Raw genomic sequence first — 20,322 nt, 5'->3', positions numbered from 1 at the left:
ATGGCTCCTAATAGCAAAACCAGAGGAGGGAAGGAAAAGAATGACAAAAACACCAAAGCTTTTCCTTTTATCAATCCACTGTAACTGTCTGAAAAAGAGTGAGGAGTAAAGAGGAAAGCATTACACTGCACAACAGGAATTTCATTTCTAGGCCTGATTATCTTGTTTTCTTTCTTCTTTTTTGAACCTGTGATTGAATTCGTGAGATCCTGAATCAGAAAAGAAAAACCAGTCACTACCACCACCACCAGTTACTCTCCTCACTGGGCATTTTGAAGCTATCGTCCCTTCAGACGGGTAATGAACCTCCTTCCCTGTACTTCTCCTTTAAAAGTGAAGCTCAAATCACTGGAAGGCAGTAGTACAAATCGAGTAAAGTGATACGAGCCATAAGATACTGGAGGGAATTCTGTCAACATTGGACATTTCCAAATGTACTTCAACAGAGATCCAGTCCCCTGTCTCCCTTTCCCTTGCCGTTCACATATACATACGCTGCTGTTTGCAAAAGCCATCAGTTTTATATCACCATCATTAATCTTCCAAGAGAGCAAAACGCCTCCGTGCTCACATAGCACCATGTGCAAAACGGGGTTAAGGAAAAACAACCAGGAATAAAAAGTTTCAGTTACGCGTTTCCATGGGGTTCTTATTAAAAACCACGAGCAGAAGCTGGTTTTTAAAGCTGTGACAAATAAGTTAGCAGGACGCTCTAAAAGGCACCAGGAATGATGGCCACAGGCTGTGATTTTCTCTCGAGCACAAAACATGATAAGTAGTTCCTTACTGGTCCTGCATCTGGTCTACACCAGGAAAGCAAGCGCTTATTCTTGTAGCAGAATCTGGCTTTTGTGCATACAGCACTGAAATATCCACAGGGCTTCGCTGAAAACTTGGATAAAACCTCAGCTTTCCCTGAATACTGGCCAAATGAAAAACACTGAATACAAAAATGACCCATGCAGCACATTCGTAATTCAAAAGCTGATCCCTCGCCATCTCTTTCCCCTCAATTTGCTCAGCGTCACTGACTTTTCCAATTTCTGGAGCAGTTTTAACAATACTGTCATTCACGCTCTAGAAATAGAAGTTAACTGCATCCAAGTGAGACTTGCAACGCACCTTATCACACCACCATAGAACAAACTAGCCGTTAATACTCAGCACTTACATTTGTAGAAATTGAGAAGGATTAGCAAACACCCAGGTAGCCTGAAACACATCACCATGGAAAGGATACACTTCACTCAGGTCTCTCCCACCCGGAGTGCTCACTCTTCCCTCTCTTGGACTTGTTAGGAAACACATCTCTGTGCCTATAGATCCATCTCTACTGAGATGGATGCTCCTGGCCCTCTCAGGATCCGCAGCAGTGGAGCAAAAGGCACAAAGGATGAAGCGATGGACAGAGCTGGGAGGCCATGCAAAGGCTTTAGGTGAGCACTGCAGGTGTACTTACAGGCAGGCACAGGACCACAGGCAGTGAGCAGAACAGCTCCATGCATCCACTGCCCATCAGGTCTTGAGCAGAGACCGCCACAGCCCAAAGCATCAGGTGGAGGGCTTAAAGGTAGATGGTAAATCCCAATTCTTCTGACACTGCATAATTCTTCTACTCTGCTCTCATTTGTTCTGAGCTTGCAAAGCAGCTGACAGTACAGAAATGACCAGTACTCCCATGTGTGCTTCCTACCGCCTATTTACAGCTCTTGGTCTGTCCCAGGGCTTTGCAGATTTCCCCTTCCCCCCACCTGAAAGCTGAAGAAATGCAGCACAGAGAGTTGATGTCAGGATCAGATTATGACAGCATGAGTCATTTATTAAGATTCCAGTAATGCTAAGCTCTTTAGCAGGTGCCTTGAGACCATATTTTGCAGAGTCTAATTTCAGATTCAGACATAAGTACGCTTTATTGGTTTACCATAAACTGTCTGCCCATTGTTGCTCCTTCAGAGCCGCCTGCTGCTGGTCCTGCACCACTCAGCTCTCTCCTCTGTGCTCCGCCACTTCTGTGATGCCACACAGATCAAAGCTCTGTTTCATTTACATTTCTTCAGAGATGCATCTTGTTTTGTCACGCAATATCACAATCCAACTATTTTTTCCTTTGTGCTTCTATTAACCTCTCATTTACACCACTTCTGCTTATTCCACAGCCACAGGACATGGGCTGCTGGCTGTCAAACCCAGCTCCCTTTCTTCTACTTAAGCCATTCTGTAATTAGATGCCCCTGCACCTTCCATCTCCTCCTTGTTCTGACCACCAGAACATGGCTCATTCACTGACCCAATGCGCTGCCACTCACTGCAAGAGTCAAATGGGAAAAGCTTTACTTTGCTAAGAATGTAATAATTCACCAATACTAATTACTGCCAGCATAATCTGGTAGTGAATAAGAGCTGTAAGCAGCATCTGCAGCCACCAGTGTTTCTGACAGTTCCACATCTGAGCCCCTTTCCATTGCATCCTCCTGTGGAGTAAATGTGACTTTTGTATAACAGTTTTTATAAGCCCTCTAAATTTTTTTTTTTTTTTTCTTCTTCTTCTTCTTAGCATCCCTGGTTCCTTTATTTATTCCAGCAAAGCCTGCCCAAATCTGTGTCAGACTCATCAGAGTTTATTTATGCTTGAGCCTGGAGGGGCCTGGTGCAGAGGAAGCACGCACATGGGAAGCTTGGCCTCTCCAAAGGAGTGTGTGCCTTTTTGGAAACTCATTTATCACACCAGCTTGTCACTGCTTCCCAGAACCCTGGGTCTGACTCCACTCATGAAATCCAAAGAGCAACACGCTCCTGCCCAGCCCAAGCAGCAGCTTCCTTTCTGTGAGGAGATTCCAGGCATTCTCGTGGCTCTGTGTATTCGGACGTTCAGAGCAGTTTCGTAACGTGAAAATAGATGGAAATGCCAAAGAGATTCAGATTATCTTCCACAAGACAGAGCACATTAAAAACAAAAGCAATTCCAGAAAGACTCAATAACTGGGGGGCAGGGTTCTTACATCAATCTAGCAACCAAAAAAGCCGCTGTAAAACTCAGTTACTGCTTTAACCTTCATGGCAACTCTGATTTACATTTAATATTTAGCTTCAAAATGCATCTTCTAAGGAAAAAAAATAATCTTCATAGCTTCACAGAAGCCAGGAGAGCTTTGCAAATTAGCATCAGCTGTGGATCCAGCCCAACTCAAACCAGAGGAAAAGAACCACGGGCCGGATGCGCTTCTTGATTGCCGAAAGCAAAAAGAAATGAAGGCGCTGCACAGTGCTCCCATAGAAGCCTCACACTGAGAGCTCCTGCCCCACATAGACTGGCTGCTAACAAAAGCAAGAATGATTATCGTCAGGAGTGCTGAGAAATGACAGTTTTAAGAGCTTGGACTCTCCCTCACAACATACGCAATTGCCAGTGCCGTCCACAGGAACTTCATATAAATACCAGGAGTCGGAACTGACTTTCCAGATAAATGTTTGTGCATTCTATCAAGTTGGGTCAAAGCCAACATTTCTTATGGAAACATTTTTGGTGGTCTTGGGCAAAGAACATGTTTACTTTATAGCAGATACAGCTAAAAATATTGCGTGACAGCCTCCAATTATCTTGTTTGGAATAGTCTGAGGCTACTTGAGGTTCGTTGCTGTTATTTTCTTTATTATATAGTGAAAATGTTGCTGCTTTTCCTGTAATTTAAAAAGCTGCTATTTCAAGATGTGACTTCTGTGTTGGTACCTCCCCCACATGGATAACAGGATCCAGGGTAAAGTTGCCTGGAGTGCCCATCTCCCATTTTCAAAAGCATCTCAGGTGTTTATCACACATCCTGATAGTCCCTTGGATCACATGGGCCCTTAAAGCCTCCCATTAATCCTCCTGGCTCTCTGCTATATTGCTTTTTGAGCTGCTTTAACAACAACTTGGCTCTGTAATTATTTGCACAACCAGTACTAATTAACAGCACGCCACAAATAAGGGCCCCGGTCCCACAAACGCTCACGCTTCCGCCCCAATCCCTCCGTGGGGCCATCCTTTGGGATCTGCTACAAAGCACAGCTACACACAGAGCTACACACAGGCTCTGCGGTGAGGACCTGGTCTTCATTAAAGCCAAGCGACTTGAAAAGAAATGCAGATTTTGAAAAGACAATGAAAACAACCTTCAGTCTGGGTTACTCCGTCTGCAGCCTCCGCCGCGCTCCCCTGCCATTAGCCACCTCTCTTCTCCAATCTTTCCCAGCCTCCGACCCGCGCTGGCATCCTGCGAGCTGCTAATGAATCAGTTGCAGATGAATCACTTCCCATGTGCAGACGGCGCGTTTCATCACAGAGCAAATTCTCACAGACTTTCCTCTTTGCTCACACAAACCCAGTGACAAAGAGCTGCCTCCGCTATACCCAAACAAGCCTTGAAGTTTCCACGAGATGCTGAGGGAAGGTGTGCGCCGTGCGAGAGGTGAAAAGGGTAGTGGAAGAGGCCGTGTTAATTTTACAACTCTGACTTCCTTAATCATGAGTCACAGCAACGCAGGAGAAATCCAGCTTAAAAAGCAGACTTAAGGAGTGGGATGTCTTAGGGGAACGGCGCAGATTTAAGATGGGACGCCTCATTAAAAGCCCACAAAAGTTAACATTTTACAGTCTCCTGTGTCTGTAATTACGACTGAAATCAGAGGCTTGTGACTCTGCAAGAGTCCAGGTATATGTGGGGGAAACAGCTTTGTGAACTTCTCCCTCCCATAATCAGGTTTTACAGCACAGCTGAGGAGGGCAGGGACAAGAGAAGGGGGTGCTACAGGATCCGGGGTTGTTAGTTTTATTTTGTGGGTTGTTTTGGTGCAATAAGAGAAGGGGGTTATTTGTGCCAGAGAGACGGAAAATGCTTCAGCTGAAATATTTATTTTTTCCCACCAAAAACACTTAACAGCAAAAAGAGGAAGTTGAGGACGTGGCCTACCTGAGAGCTTCCTTTCTTCTAGTAAATCTGCACATCAGTGACAGGGTTTGCTCAGGCTGCCACTCGCAGCTCAACAGCACAGCGTTTATGCCATGCAGCAAGAGAACATCACTGCCCCGGCCACCTGCGGCCCACACAGCCATCCTGCCCATGGAAGCCCAGTTCTATGTCCTTACACTACAGGTTATTTTTAATAAATGAATAAATACAATATCAATCCTCAATCTTAGTATTTCCTTCAGCGCTGCAAGGCACCAGGAATTCCTTTGCTCACCCAAGCCTGACTTGTGCACAGTGCTGCTCCCTCTACCCAGGACGCGCCATTTTCCCCATGAGACATCTGCTTTACTCTCTATCTGAAGCAAAGCAGTGCAAGCACAGATGTTTTCCCTCTGCCCCTCATGCTGCCTGAAGCTGCACCAGCCCTGCGTGGCGATATGGCTGGGAACAGGGATGTATAATTTCAGTGCTTAGCTCTGACTAATGCAGGATGTGTGGGAGCGCAGCAGAGGGGCATGAATAACAGCTCGGCAGAGCACGTCTCCGTATCGTGCTACGTCAGCCTTATCATCCAAACAGGATCTCCAGCATGTGCGTGCACAGTACCTTTCCTGTAAAGGTTCTGTTGTTACTATTCCTTACGTGGAAATCCAGCTGGTATGACACAGAAAGGAGCAGGAAAAAGCCAGCGGCCAGAACAGCCACATTCAACATAAACAAATACCTTATTTTTATGTAAATGTCAGTAGTAATAAAAACTTGAGGCAAGTGATTAAAGAACAGTCCAGGAAAAAGAAAACAACAACCAACACAAAAACAAGTCCCCATTCAACCACCACAGCAGACAGAGCGGTTCCTAAATGAGATGTTTTCCAAAAGCTTTCCATGAGGTGTCCATCACCAACTGCTGAAAATACCAATTGCATCAAAACTCACCTTTAGGCAACACAGAGACATTTTACTGAGCCTTCCTGTTGTCATCCACCTCCCCCCTCTCTCCAAAATAAAAAGAATATTTAATATTCACGCCCTGGGAACCTCACTGGATACATACTTAAGCGTGAAACTTAGAACAGAAGCAGCCCTAGAGCTTGCCAAGGAGAGGGAGCAAGGAGGGAAGTAGACTCGCAGGTAAATATTAGTTTGTACTTGAAAAAGCCAGAGTACATTTTGAAGCCGCTTTTGATTTTCATGCCAACTCTGCATCGCCTCCGTCAGACGCAGGCAGGGCTCGGCCTTGCAGGGAATGAGTGCCTGGGGCACAGCAGCCGGCTCACAGGGATGGTGACATTATCAGCCAAACTATGGAAACCCAGCAGCAGCATTTTCTTCCCTGTTTTCTTTTTGCCCCCCCCCCAAGCTCTCTTGCCTGCCTCACTTCACCTAACACCAATCTCTGTGAGTGCTGAGTAATAATGCCAGACCAAGTCCGGAAGCTCCTTAAACTACTGCAGAGATCACCCCTTGCCTCTGCTGTGACCCAACAGGAGAATCCACAGAAGACAAAATATTCAGTTCCTCAAGTGTTTTCAAAATTACACGAGTACACAGATGGATCTGTCCATCTCCACATAGCCACGAGGAGAGTAACACCCACACACTGCTCAGCAGCTCACACCAACACACAGTGCTCCCATGGTCAGTGCAAAGACCACCCCATGCTCCAAATCAAAGCTCAAGGGAAGCTGGAAAAGTCAACCATAGTAACTGCTCAGGGGGAAATACACACAGGAGACCCAGGAACACCACCCCATCTCTCTGAAACAACATGACAAGGCACGTAGAACAGCAGGCAATTATGGACCGTCTTCTTTTTATGTCTCCTCTGCAGCAGCATGGTGCACTTGCTGGGTCCCTGGGTCAGAGGTGACTCACAGAGGGCCTTCCAATAGTGAATCATACACACATTTTTAAGCACCCTGCAGGTTTTGTTGGGTAGGAGATGTCTCACGACCTACACCTTCCCTAAATACTTCCAGGGCTGCCCAAGGTGGGAGCGTGTGAGGGCACACAAGCAAGGGTGCAAACCAGCAGTGATCATCTGCAGCCACCTGAATGGTGCAAAGAGGGGCACCAACACAGATCTAACAGCACAGCTCACCCCTACAGCAAGAAGTGACTATGGACATAAGCTACACAAAGATGGGAAAACAATGGACTAAGTCACAAATATTTGATTTCACAAGTCAAGACAGTTTTCTTTCCCTGCCCTTGTGACTAAGCCTTTGGTCCACACACCCACTCCATCCTCAAAAAACAGCTCCGTGAAACAAATGTGATTGCTCTAAAATACACACAGACAATGACTGGGCACACCTCCTCCTCACAGCACTCTGTCTATTTACCAAGAGTCTGTTCCGACTGTCTGCCTGGGATGCACCAGGATCCAGCTCCCCCCCCTAGTAAGACATTAAACGCTGGCAAGCCCAGCAGCCCTCCATTTGCCTAATCCCATTCCCAAGCCTCCATCTCTGCAAACAGCATCATTCATTCAGATGACCTTTCCGGGATCATTCCTAGGTCATAAACTCATAAAATGGCTGTGTTGGAAGGGCCCTTACAGCCCACCCAGCCCCACCCCCTGCCATGGGCTGGCTGCTCCCCATCAGACCAGGCTGCCCAGGGCCCCATCCAGCCCAGCCTTGTGCACCTCCAGGGATGGGGCACCCACAGCTGTCCGGGCTATGCCAGCATCTCATCACCCCCTGCATAAAGAATTTCCACCTAACATCTAATCTAAATCTCTAAAATAAGTAAATACATGTGAATCTACCTCTTCTTTTTCCTCTTTGTGATCCATACAACCTGCCTTATGGTGAAGGCTATCTAGTCTCCCTCCCTGGCACAACAGTTTCATGACTTGTTCCTTCAACCCATACAAAGAAACAGCTTCTAAAACGATTGTTCTGAACCATCAACCACACTCCTCTCCTAATCTGTTTGCTGTCTCCTACAAGGTATTAAGTTCGAACAGCCTACAGCCCTGTCCTCAAGGCACTCAGCACTTCTTATACCCCACAGCGGGGTGCTCTCCACAGCTCCCTCCCCAGCAAAGCTCTATGCCCATGCTGGATCCCAACCACACGCTTCCCCTTTGCTTCACCTCCCCACCTCACCCCTTCTCTCTGCCTCGTGCAGCTTCCATTTCCAGCCCTGATGGGATGGAAGGATGACCCAAACTGACTCATTTCTTAGGGAAAAACAGTCCAATTGAGCGTGCCACACATTATCAACATAATGCAAGCAGAGAAAAAGGCTTATAGGGAAGGGATGGTGCAAAATATTAAAGTAATTAATACAGTCAACAGTTACAGTTCTCTCCAGATTGTCCCATGGGTACTGTCTCACATCTTTTAGACTGCCAGCTATTCAGCGCAGGGATAGTCTGTATTTTTTTCCCCCTTTCTAAAGTAATAAACGCATTCTTGGCAGCTAAATTATTAATACGGAACAAATGGTAATTGATTTATAGATGAGCCTGAAAGAGAGGATTTGTCTTCCTTCGTTCCAAGCTATTGTGCCCACATGGCTCCATCCCGGTCCTGTCCTGCCAAAATCTCAGCCTCCAGCACAGCATATCCAGCCCCAAATTATCTGTGTTTGCATGGCCTCTTCACCTCTGCCATATCTGACCACTGACCAGATATTGCAAAAGAGAAACAAAGCGGTTCTTGTTCTTTCTGACTCTTTCTTCTCAGCCAGCAAGAAAAAGCTTAACTGGATTAGTTCTTAAGGTTCTCTTTTTATTCATTCTGTGCTTGTAAAAAAAAAAAAAAATACTCAAGGAAAAGATGAGTTTCACATTCAGACTTTGAATATGCTGAGCTTGGGGAATTAGCTCTGTGCTGGTGGAAAGTTCCACAGCTCTGGCCCAGCTCTTCACACCAGAAGCATCTGTCCTCCCCCCGAGCAGCTTTCTCGCATTTCAGCTGCAGGGCCTGCACCAACAGCTCGGCCTGTGCTCTGCTGAAGGAGCTGAGGATGCTACAGGGCTTTCCCTGCTCCCCCTGGGCTGACCTGCAGCACCTACTCCACAACCTGTGTGCTCATTGTAACTAACAGCACTGCACACACATCCTATGGTATTCACAACATAACGCGGGCATGCAGAAATGAGCAGTCAGCTCACCACAAACTCAAACTCTGTAAGGCAGGACCCGGGGCTTTGCTGAAAGCAACGCAATGCTCATTTCTAGCAGCACTGTGAAGGCAGCACAGAGAACACAGCAGTGCTGCTCCATTGCTGGCTCAACCCAAACAATGGCAACTTGCACAAGAGGCAAACCCAGACCATCGAAGGCATCTAAGCAAATGCACTGTCACTGAGTATTCTGTCACAGAAGCAAGAGCTTAAAAATAGAACAGGAGCAGATAATGCCCTGCTACAGGCCAGCACGCATCCTGTTGTTACCCTGCAAACACCACGATGCGAATAGAAATGCAGCACAGGAGGCAAAGTTCTCCACCTGAGAAAGATTTCTTGTTCTGGGCCTGCCTAGCTCTGGGTGAATCAGACCCACATCCCCAAAGACTTCAGATACCCCTTAGATTTCTTACATAATCCTGCCAATCTTCATGCTTTTCTATGTAACACAAGCAACAGGTCCCCTCCCGCAGGAGCACATAAGGACACTGGAAACCTCATGCAGAGCTTCAATACCACAAGAACGGACATCAGGCTTTACACATAACTGCACTGAATGCCTGGAACAGCCGCTAAACCAGAAAGCCATAAACAATCCTGGGATATAACAACACATGTCATTCAGACGGGCTGCCCAGAGCTACGTAAAGGAAAGCTCTGTTCCATTAAGGATATTCAAATAAAAGCAGGTTACCCAGACCTGAAGGGCTGGTGGTTACCTCTTGGGAAGGGAATGAGCAGAGCCACTCATTGCTACATGGAACGAATCCAGTAAATTCCATTCCAGACCTCTACATCACTGGCTTTGGAGGACACTAATTGCTTTATGGCAGTGCCCACTAATCCCCAATGCATTATCAAGGCTAACACATAACTGGAAGAAAAAAAAGAGAGAAAGTCCCTGACCCCCGAGAGAGCGCGATTTCCATTTACAACAGGATGCCACAGGTAAATGGAATGGACAAACAGGATGGAGCAGCTGCTGTCATGCCTCAAGTGTGAAAAGAAATTAAAAGCATCTCCAACACGTTGCTCTTCCAGCAATTAATCAGATTTTACTTTCAAAACGTGTGCTCAAGTCCAGGTGGAGAAAACTGGAAAGCGTTTTCATTCTCGTTTTTACATCTGGGGGAAGAAGAGACATGCACAGCACTAAAAATATACGTTTTTCTCAAAACCAGAGAGCAGTATCAGGAAGAGGAGGCTGCGGGGAAACGAGTGCATCAGCCAAGCAAAGAGCACCAGTCCTTTTTGCTTTCCTCCACAGATGACCCTTGATAAATTATCACATCTCTCTGAGGGATTTTTTAAATCTGCTTTTTATTATTACTCCTTTTCTTAAGGAAGATAAGGTTGTCTCTGGTTTCAAAACTCCAGCGAGGGCTGCGTACTCCCACATAGAAGAACTCTGCGGCTGCAGAAGCTCTGGCTCGCTCAGGCAGCTACTGCTGAGGGATGCAATCAAGCAGCAGCACAGCCAGCTCCAAGAGGCACTAAACCCCCACAGCATCCTTGGATGCATGCTGCAGATAAGTGCAAGTCGTAACTCACAGATAACAAAATGCCTGCACATGCTGGTTGTAAAAATCCTCCGCGAGGAGCAGGAGAGCTGTGGGCAGGACAGCACTTAAGACTCAGCAGCACTGCAAGCAGTTTATGCCAGTTTATACAGTTTACGTATGACTGCATCTATCACTCTGAGGCATTTACTTCTCAATGATACTGGGCAAACCACGCACACAAAGGCTGCGTTGGCTTTTCCTGAGCTGAATCCTTTGGATGTCACAAAACATTAAAACAAAAGGAACAGGCCAGAGGAGGGCCAGGGCATCCCAGCAGCAGGAATCCTTGCAAGGCCATGGCTGCGGCTGCTGCGTTCCTGACTCATAGGCTGAGGTGCATCCGGTGGCTGCATCAGGTGTTGGACTGGTGAAAGAACTCCCTCATAATGACCTCGTAATTGTTTTCTGACAGCCACGACACATTCTCCAGAGGACTGTGAAGCCAGAGCTTTGAAGGCAGTGTGCCATTTGTCACGAGTGGGCACAGAGCAGGGCAGCCACCTGCTTCCCATCTGCACTGCTGCCACTCTCACCTGCTGATACCTTTGGAAAGCTTCAAGTATGGCTCCTAGCAAACATCCTCACCCAGACTGCTGCTCCAACACTCCATCAGGGTTACGTTTAAGCATTTGCTAGACCTTGTGCTTCAGTTCCATTACTTTAACCCTGAGCTAAAATCTAAGCATATAACTAGAGGGCTTTGAAAAAAGGGGATGGATTGAGGAAGCGCTTATATGATTCTTAGTTAAGATGCAAGAGACTTGGAAAGCTTAAAACACTGCTGTTATCTTTGCTATAAAAAAACAAACAAAAAGAAAACAACCTTTAATATTTTGTTATGTGAGCATTTAGTAGCTCAGCTCTAGCAGGCAGAACTAATACCCCATGTACTAACACAATGACGTGTACTTATTTACAAACAGTACTCACCCCCTTTGTGTGCTCCTACCTGAATAACAGCCAACACATTTAGCAGTTTGCTTCCTGCTACAAAGATCTGACAACTGGAGGCCTTGTCTGCGAGATAAAGACAAACACTGTGGCACATCGTGTCACTCCCTTCTCGCTGCTGCAAACCAAGGACAAGCAGCCAGCAGCTAAAGGCACTCTCCTTTTACCTTAGCTTTCATACACAATAAAGCCAGCCTTTACTCAAAGTGACTTTTGTTCGAAGCTTTATATTTCTCATGTTCCTTTAGGGAAAAACAAAAAACACAAAAAGTCATCTGAATGCATTTAATTTGACTCTGTGACTGATAATAGCTAAGTGTATTGCATCATCTTCACTAGAACAGTAATGCCTTTTGAGTTGCTTTTTCATAGCTGCCTCAGACATGCCTTAGATAATTTTATTGGCCAACTGAGGACCAATGCAAGACATATTCTATGAATAAATGCATTTCCAGAGCCTCAGACTCAGAAGGTGATTTTGCACATGGCCAATGAGAAGTGCCTGCTTTGAAGTGTTCCTGGAATCAGTTACAGTTGCTTAGACCACTGATCAAATTCTACCAAAAAAGGCTTAGAGAAATGTTACTTCAGACTAGGTTTATCTTTCCTATAAAAGCAATCTATCGCATTCAAAACAGAACTTTCCCGTATGAAATAAGCACTTTCACAGTTTCTGAGTATTTAACAGAGGTGCATAAATCAGCGTTTCATTTTCTTTTTTGGAACGGATGAAAAAGATTCAAGCCAAACTTCACTGAATGGAAAAGGCAACATCGAACATCCAACGCCCTTCTGTTAAACATAAATGCTGAAGCTACCCCAGCCTATGGGAGAGACCAGTTCTGTTGCTCAGTGCTGCAGGTTAACAGCACTCCAACCCACTGTGCTCTCTAAAGCATTTCTTAGCCAGCAGCCTCCTGGTTCTTCCTTCATCCAGAATGCTCACTGTGTTTGGGACAAACCCAAAGATGTTGAGTTAGTGACAGCTCGCTTGGCTCTGTGCTGCCCAGCCCATGTGCAGCCAGCACACACACAGGAGATGTTCAGCCCCATGCTGGGCTTGTGCACAGCACAGTCAATACTGATGCAAAGCAAGCCCAGGAAGGTAGAGCCTGGTGTTTCCTAAGGAAGGACACAGCCCCACACCAATCCCCAAACACAACTAAGAGGGAATGCAGTGGTAAGAGAAAATGCCCTGTGGGACTTGCTGGACGCTTGATTTGATTGCACGCTCCTTTACAGCCCAAGTTTCTCAAACTCACCTGAATTCATACTTCAGCTTGACTGAAAATCAAGTGAAATCTCTGCCTGGAATTCAGCACGGCAGGCTGCAGGACATGGACAAAGTCACTGCTGTCCCATCATCCTAAAAACGGTCTGCCTGGTATTTTGGGAAGGGAAAAGCAGAACAGAGACTGCTACATAGAAATGCTTATTACATTTCCTCTGTAAAGTTATTTTGTTCTAATTTGCCGCAACACTAAACCACTCTGACTTGCCTTTAGCACAGAATGTTTACAACGTGTGGGCAAATTCACCAACGTATGTTTTTTAAACTTGACTGCTTTCCCACACACACAGTGTGACTTACTCTGTACCTCCAGTTCTTTTCACAGTAACGATGTCAGGACTTTCCATATTCATTACTGCCCAAGAACAGCACCCCTGCAGGTCTTAATGCATGCAAAGTGATCACATTAAGCTTCCAGCCTGCTGCAAATCTTACCTGAAAGAGGACAAGCACCTGGAAATAAAAGCAATGGAAGCAAATAAAGAAAACATCCTGAAGCTCACAGACGGGGCATATCAGAACGGCCTCGCTTGAGGTCAGTGCACATTTCAAAGCAAGCACACCATGCTGCTGCCAGCTTGCCCTCGGTAGAACATTTTGTTTTACAAGGCTGCTTTACAACAAGGCTGTTTTCTTCTTGTCAGGATCACAGGAATCCTCACGATGCCCTTCCTGAAAAGTGTCAGCGAAGCACAAATGGCCTTCAAGGCGAAGGGGGGATTTAAGACATCTCCTTAGAGAAAGCCCTGGGCCCTTTCCAGTCCTGTGAGGGTGGTGTTACTCGCCTGCATTGGCATTACTCCTTGGGCACACGCCTTTGCCTCTCTCATTTTGCTGTGGTTTTCTTAACATTACGCTTTTATAGGAGAGTTTTGCAGAAAGTTTGAGGGAAATGACATCACCAGTCTTCACTTCAATCAGCTTCATACTGAGTGCTGCCTTCAAAGAAGCTTTTAAAAACACATTTTCGGTGGTTATTTAGCATTAAAAAAAAAAATGCCATTGCACGCAAGCCTATAGAGTCACACAAAGAGCTTCCAATTCAAACATCTGAACACTGATCCATATTCATTCTCTGTGCTGCTAATTAACCACAAGCTGATTTCCTTCAGCAGTGTGTTTATCTTAGCACTACGGTTGTCCAGAATCTACCTTCCAGAACACAGCCATCATTAGGCTTCAGAAAACAAATAGCTGTGTTTGCTACTGAACCGAAAAAAGCCCCATTGAATCACTGCTTTGCCTTCTATCACGAGCACAGAAGTGACACGCTGGGCACCCAGAAGAAGGTCATCTTTGTCAAGAAGCTGGTAACAACCATTTGCACCTCTCAGTAGATTAACTAGGCCAAGAGGGCAAAGCTAAACACCGAATACTTGATTGGTAGCCACAGATTCCTATCTCTAGCATGCTCTGGTTTCTGAGTACAGAGCAGTACCAGAAGAAACCGACTGAGATAAGGCACCGTGTGGGCAGCCAGGAGGGGCTGCACTCCCAAAGGACAAGCCCTGCTTCACACGGGGTGTTACTGCTTGAAACAAGTGAAGAAAACACTTTCTATCCTCCTTGTTTCCATTAAAAGTCCTCTTGTTGATGCAGTTCTATCAGGAAGGGTTATCTTTTCTTACCATTATAAATTAATCAACACTTATAACTGATATAAAATTCCACTGGCAGACTGCTTAGCTATCTCAGAACATGTTACCATGGCCCACTGCAATAAAACTGAGCTCTTTCTGTGCAAGGCCTAATATTCAGCCTGGGTTACATTTCTAAGGCTGGCTGCATTGCTGTGCTGCCCAGAAGCAGGAGTTACTCAGGACCAGCCCTGTAGTGCCAACAGACCCTCCCATGAAACAGAGATGCACAAAATAATTGACTGCAATTAAGTGAATGAAATCACCGTGATCATAATCACCAAATGTTTCACCAATAAAATTCTTAAAAATATTCGTGATTCCAAAATATAACTCATGGACCATAATTTATGTGCTTTAACATTACACTGCCCAATGGACATGTTTACTTATGGCTCTTTTCCTTCTACTAATCTGCTCATGACTTTTGCCAAGTCAACTTCTGATTGCGTTTTCCCTGGCAACTGGCATTAGATTCTTTTAAGAAACACCTAAATCACTGAGAGGCTTAATTTGAAAACTGCTTCATCATTCATGTGCAGCCCATGAGGAACACAATGCTTTTTTTGATATCAGGTGTTGTGCACCAAACAACCCTAACAGAGCTACTTCAGGAACCACATTAAGTTCTCAGCTTCCTCCATGGTCCATGAAGTTTATCCCCCTGCTGTGCCCAGCATTTTGTTATTCCCCAGGAGGAGGCAGGGGGACGACTTTCAAGAGTGCTTTACCCCATTCACAGAATCACACTTCAAGAAGAACCACTGTCAAGTAAGAAGCTACACTTGCCCACATCTGCATCTTCTCTAACCATAAAAAAGTGAAGGCATGGAAAGAGAAACAGTGAAGATGAACATACTGCCCCGCAGAGCTCAAAAGCCCTCAGGAATGGCTATGAGAGCACAGCAGTGTCACTGGTAGCCTGATTCCCTTTCCTGGCTGTGGTCACATAGCAAACAGGGGTTATGAGAAGTCACACTTCTGCTCACCTACTACTGCAGTCCTTCCTGCAGCACTGGGGCCAAACCTGCAGACTGTCTTTATTAATAAAAAAACGCTGCAATGCAAACAATGCATTCTATCTTCAAGTGTACGCACTGCTCACAATGCTAAAGTTCTATAGATGTTGAAAAGCACTATGATTTCCCTCCATACATCATCACACAACTAAGTGTCTACCATAACATGAAAAAGAAATCTGCGTTCTCCATGCAATTAAACAATTACATGGTCCCCATTACTGTGGCATCCAAGTGCCTGCTAGCACTTCATGTACTTGACACAGTGCCCCCAGATAATTTCTTGCTGCATTTTCAAGCAAGGAAAGAGAAGCAAAGGGAGAACAACTGACTGAAGTTGTGAAGGAAAACAGGAGCACAGGTCTGCCAGCGCGCTAAGTCTAATGCTTAACACCATTTCCAAATCATGTACATGTCCTTTGCAGAAAGTAACAGCTACAAGGAAAATGAGATTTCTCATAGCTCACAGCAGGACATCCCTCATACTCACTTATAACAGTAGAGAACAACATTTACTATTTATATTTGCCATTCTAAAATAGACATTTTTGACAGCTTCCCTACTTGAGGCAGTGCTCCTACCTAAACACTGCAGAAAGTGCATGCTTAGAGGGAGGGATGTGAGCACGCCATGCTGCTCACTGCCTCTTCCACAGCCCCACTATCACCAGAGCCCAGCTCCATGGGGTCAGGTACATGCAGTCCCAATGAGCAGCTCCTCCATCCTCCTCTGAGACTTGGGACTTAATCCAGAGCTCAGCCAGGGTTTGTGAACGCAGATGGGCTTTGGAGTGGGTCACTCATGTCTGTGTACATGTTTGCTTAGTATAACTTAATAAAAGAAAAAAAAAAACCCTTCTCACAGTCCAGAGCTTCCTCATCATTAATTCTTCTTCAGTCCCATGGATTGCCCTTCAGCAGTTGGCCTCTCTGGGTCCCTCAGAGGTCACGGTAAGAATGAAATACCAAACCCCCACTGCAAATCGCAATGTTCTTCTGCCATCTACGCTCTGCAGTTCGGTAGAATCAAATACATTCTGAATGAGTAAGGGGTGAGTGCATGCAGCAGCAGTCCTTTATTAAGTGGCGGTTATTAAAAAAAATAAAAGTAAGATCTGGAGCGTCTGTTGTGGGAATTCCATTTGCTCAGTCTGTGCAGGAGGCCTCTGCACTTACTCAGACAAGAGTTTCACTGGAGTTTCTCCAAAAAAGTAAACACAAAACCGAGCACACGTACCCAGGCTACAGCCTTCACGCCTCACCGAAAAACCTCCCCGTTGCACTGAGAAACTGCAGAACGTCCCCCCTAAGGAATCCCTGCAACACACACACCGAAACCACAGGGTCTGACAACCCACCCTGAACCACACTCCCGAAACTGCGTTCACAGCTCTGCACAGCAGCAATGAAGCAGACAGGACAGGGAAAACCCATTGCTCGCAGCCTTTTCACCCCCAGGCAGTGCCTTGCACAGAGGTTGTTTGCACCACAATGCATCACACAGGTTCACTGAATCTTCGAATGCAGCACAACACAGTGAGGATCTGCCCCTTTTCTCACCATGGTTTTGGTGATCATCTGGGGACTCCCCTCCTCCAGCTTGGGTTACTCCATTGCCCAAATATGATACCAAGGGTCTGCGGGAGCAGCTGCACGCTGCTATACCTCATTACTCACCTGCAAATCACATTCCAGGCCACAAACACCTCTACATCTTTTGGGCTGCTCTGGTTTGGGGTTTTTTTATGTGGCTGTATACACAACTTGCTAGCCCTTCCCTAAACAAGTATTTGGCTGTGATGCTGTTACTTCTAAGAGCATTAGTGAGACCATATCCCTGATGGAACCAGAACTCCCACTGAGAGAGGAGATACAAAATTAGAAGGTATCCTATCTGAAATTTAAACCAGACCAATAGCAATCGGCAGAGCTCAGTGCAAGCTGACAGCAAACCAACATCCACGGGTCTGTGCGGGTCCAGTACATCACAGACTCAAAGTGGAGAGAAAAAGAAAGAGCATACAGTACTGATGCTGAAAGAAATAGAAACAAAGACATGGGCATGCCTTGTTGAGTGCAAGACAGAAACAGAACAGGGTTGGATTCACCAGTGAGGGGACCAACAATGGACATGGGCATATATGGAAAGGTGGTAGCAGGGGAATTGCACAGAGCTCCAGAGGGGGACAGGGTGGAGATGATTACCACAGGGATTAAGGGAATGAGACATGAGGCTTTGGGCAGATGAGGGACACACAAACCCCACAGCACAGAGCTGCTGGCATAGAAGCACCGCCCCACTCAGGGCCAAGAGTGAATCAGGCCAAGAATCAAGAGCGATCCCCTACCATGAGCTCAGTTTCATTCTTATTAGAAGGCTGTAAAACTGAAGTTATGGCCTGAAGTTAACCTCTCCTCTGTACTAACAGTTTGTACCAGCATGCTGAGGAGAAGGGAGCTGGCCTGCATCTGCTGTGGGTTGCCAAGGCACAAGCAAACACTCAGACCTCTGATTAAAAACCTCTCCTGAAGCCAAAAGTGAAACAGCTGCCACACCTGCAAAAAAAAGCAGCACTAATTAACTCAAGAATTTCCCAGCTTGTTAAGTGTTAATTTCTTGACAGCATTTCAAGCGCCGGGCCAAAAAATACCAACATCTGTAACAAAACTCCCAGTGAGCAAGAAGCAATTAAAAGTGCCCCCCACACAAAAGCCAAGATTTCAGAAGCAGAACAAGAGAAAAAAGAAAGAGTGAGGGGGATACACAGTTAGCTACCAGCAGAGAAGTTAATATTTGTTAATAAGAAGCAGATATCAAGTGAAATGATTTACAAGTTAAAAGGCCGAAAGTTGAGAGGAAGAGATACTAACCCCAAGGGAAAGACATTCTGCTCATATACCATCTCTGGGGGGAAAATCAGCAAAGCAAAACACTGGTATGTTTAAAGAGATTTCTTCTTTTCTGATAAATATCATAAATCCACATTCGATAGCTTGGATGTATTGGGTTGCAACTTTAAATCCTTTCTTTTTCATGTCCTACAAACTGCACAGAGAACAACTTCAAGTTTCAATAGGGTGCCACTGACCTCCTTCCTGCCCTTAAAAGGCTCCCTAAAAAAAAATGGATAATATTACACAGAAACTGTGTTGCAATTCCTAGGCACAGCAGGGTCAGCTGAAGTTCAGTCTTCCCTTTGAACTTCTTTGCCTCTGTGGGCTACAGTCAAATCTTTAGTGTTATTTTAACATGGCTTTTAAAGTTTAATTTCCTTTTTGTGGCTTTGTATGATTAACGTTATTGACGTTAGAAGTGATATGCAGCCCCCTTTTCATCTGTCAGAAAGCACGGAAATATTTGTGGATTCTCCAACCCGATGAATTAAAACCTCGCCTTCAATTGCAGCAGCAAAGGCAGCAGGAGGAATCCCACTTCCCCCACTCAAAGCAGCATTTCTGCCCTTCACCTTCCCTGGAAGGGCTGTGCAGGTTGGCAGAGCAAGAAACCGATGCTCAGCTTCATCAAGTGACTGCAATCGATCCTTCTGGGTCCAAGGCCTAGTGCTGGATGCACAGTAATTTCAAATCCTCTTCTTCACATTACTTGATAGAAGCTTTGCATAAGTCTCGGTGTTAGCCCAGCAGCAGAGCAGAGACAAACCAGAATACCAAAGATTTGTAATATTCTGCTTCACATCAACATAATCTGTACCAACCTAAACCACTTAACAGCCTTCTGGGAGCTGCTACAATAACACAGTTTGTTTTGAACCCGTTTTTCCCTAAAGGCAAGGGCCCTTGGAGTCCACATCCCAGCTTCTGCTGCCTGCTGTCACTTTGGGGTTGTGACACCAAGTTGAGGCAGGTAACTCAGCTGGCTCACCTGTGCCTCTGGCTGTGAGCAGAGCCAGAAGGGAGGGATGGAAATAGGGATCCCCAAGGAATCACCAGTGAGGCCCTGCACTGAGATTAACCCCAGCCAGATGCTGAGCTCTGAGCTTTGCTTCTTCAAATAAGCAATAATTGCAAATGATCAATAGGACAATAAAATGTTGGAAAAACAAACTAGCTCTCACATGTTCTTTTACATCTAGTCCGATCCTCACTCTGCACTAAAACAACCTGTAAAGATTGTCAGCAAAGTGTGACTACAAGAGAGGCAACAGCACTGAAGGAGGTCAAAGATAAATAAGGGTTCCTTGGCCAAAGGTACTTGGGTATAAATCCAGCAATGCAACTTTAGGAATCTAGTTTACCAGAATCTTTGAGTCTAGAATAAAACAAGAACAAGCCCCAGCAATCACATAAACCCAGCTAAGATCACATAGGTTTGGCTGCAGCATTGCCATAGGAAAAGTAGAAATGACTCATCTAATGCTGCAGCGCTGTAAAAAAGGCACTGAACAGAAACAAGCCAGCAAGGGCAGTTTGCTGACAGTTTTTCTGTGATGACAGGCTTCTAAAAGATATGCCAGTTGCAATAAATTCTTCCCATTTAGCTATCTGGCATTAAGTTGAGGGAGCCAAAGGCTTAAAGATGTCACATAACATAAATGCAACTCTTATTTTGCAGGTTCTGAAGCAGTGACACCCTGGGTTTACTTTTCTTTTTTTCCCCCACCTCTGCCTTCTTTGATATGCCAAATCCACGACCAGCACAAGAAACATCTTTGCTCCGTTCTGACTAACATTTATCATTTGTATATAAAGTAGTCATTATTCAACCCAATGCGAATTCAGCAAGTGCTCTTAAAAATCACCCACCCCCC

General features: G+C 45.5%; 1 protein-coding gene across 2 annotated transcripts in view; it reads right to left on the bottom strand.

Moving 5' to 3' along the window:
* The window catches only part of SMAD3 (SMAD family member 3), a 60,884-nt gene that overhangs the window by 19,308 nt on the left and 21,254 nt on the right, over positions 1 to 20,322 (bottom strand). The window contains exon 1 of one of the 2 annotated variants that reach the window (XM_015873310.2): positions 4,153 to 4,284. The exons of the other annotated variant lie outside the window; for it this stretch is intronic. The gene's annotated coding sequence lies outside the window, so the exon portion shown is untranslated. Of the gene's footprint in view, positions 1 to 4,152; positions 4,285 to 20,322 lie in introns of those variants that run through there. 2 annotated transcript variants of the gene reach the window in all.

Source organism: Coturnix japonica, chromosome 10 (genome assembly GCF_001577835.2).
Source record: "Coturnix japonica isolate 7356 chromosome 10, Coturnix japonica 2.1, whole genome shotgun sequence".
Classification (NCBI taxonomy): domain Eukaryota; kingdom Metazoa; phylum Chordata; class Aves; order Galliformes; family Phasianidae; genus Coturnix; species Coturnix japonica.
Note: the sequence above shows the minus strand (reverse complement) of the source record. Positions and strands in the feature narration are given on the sequence as shown.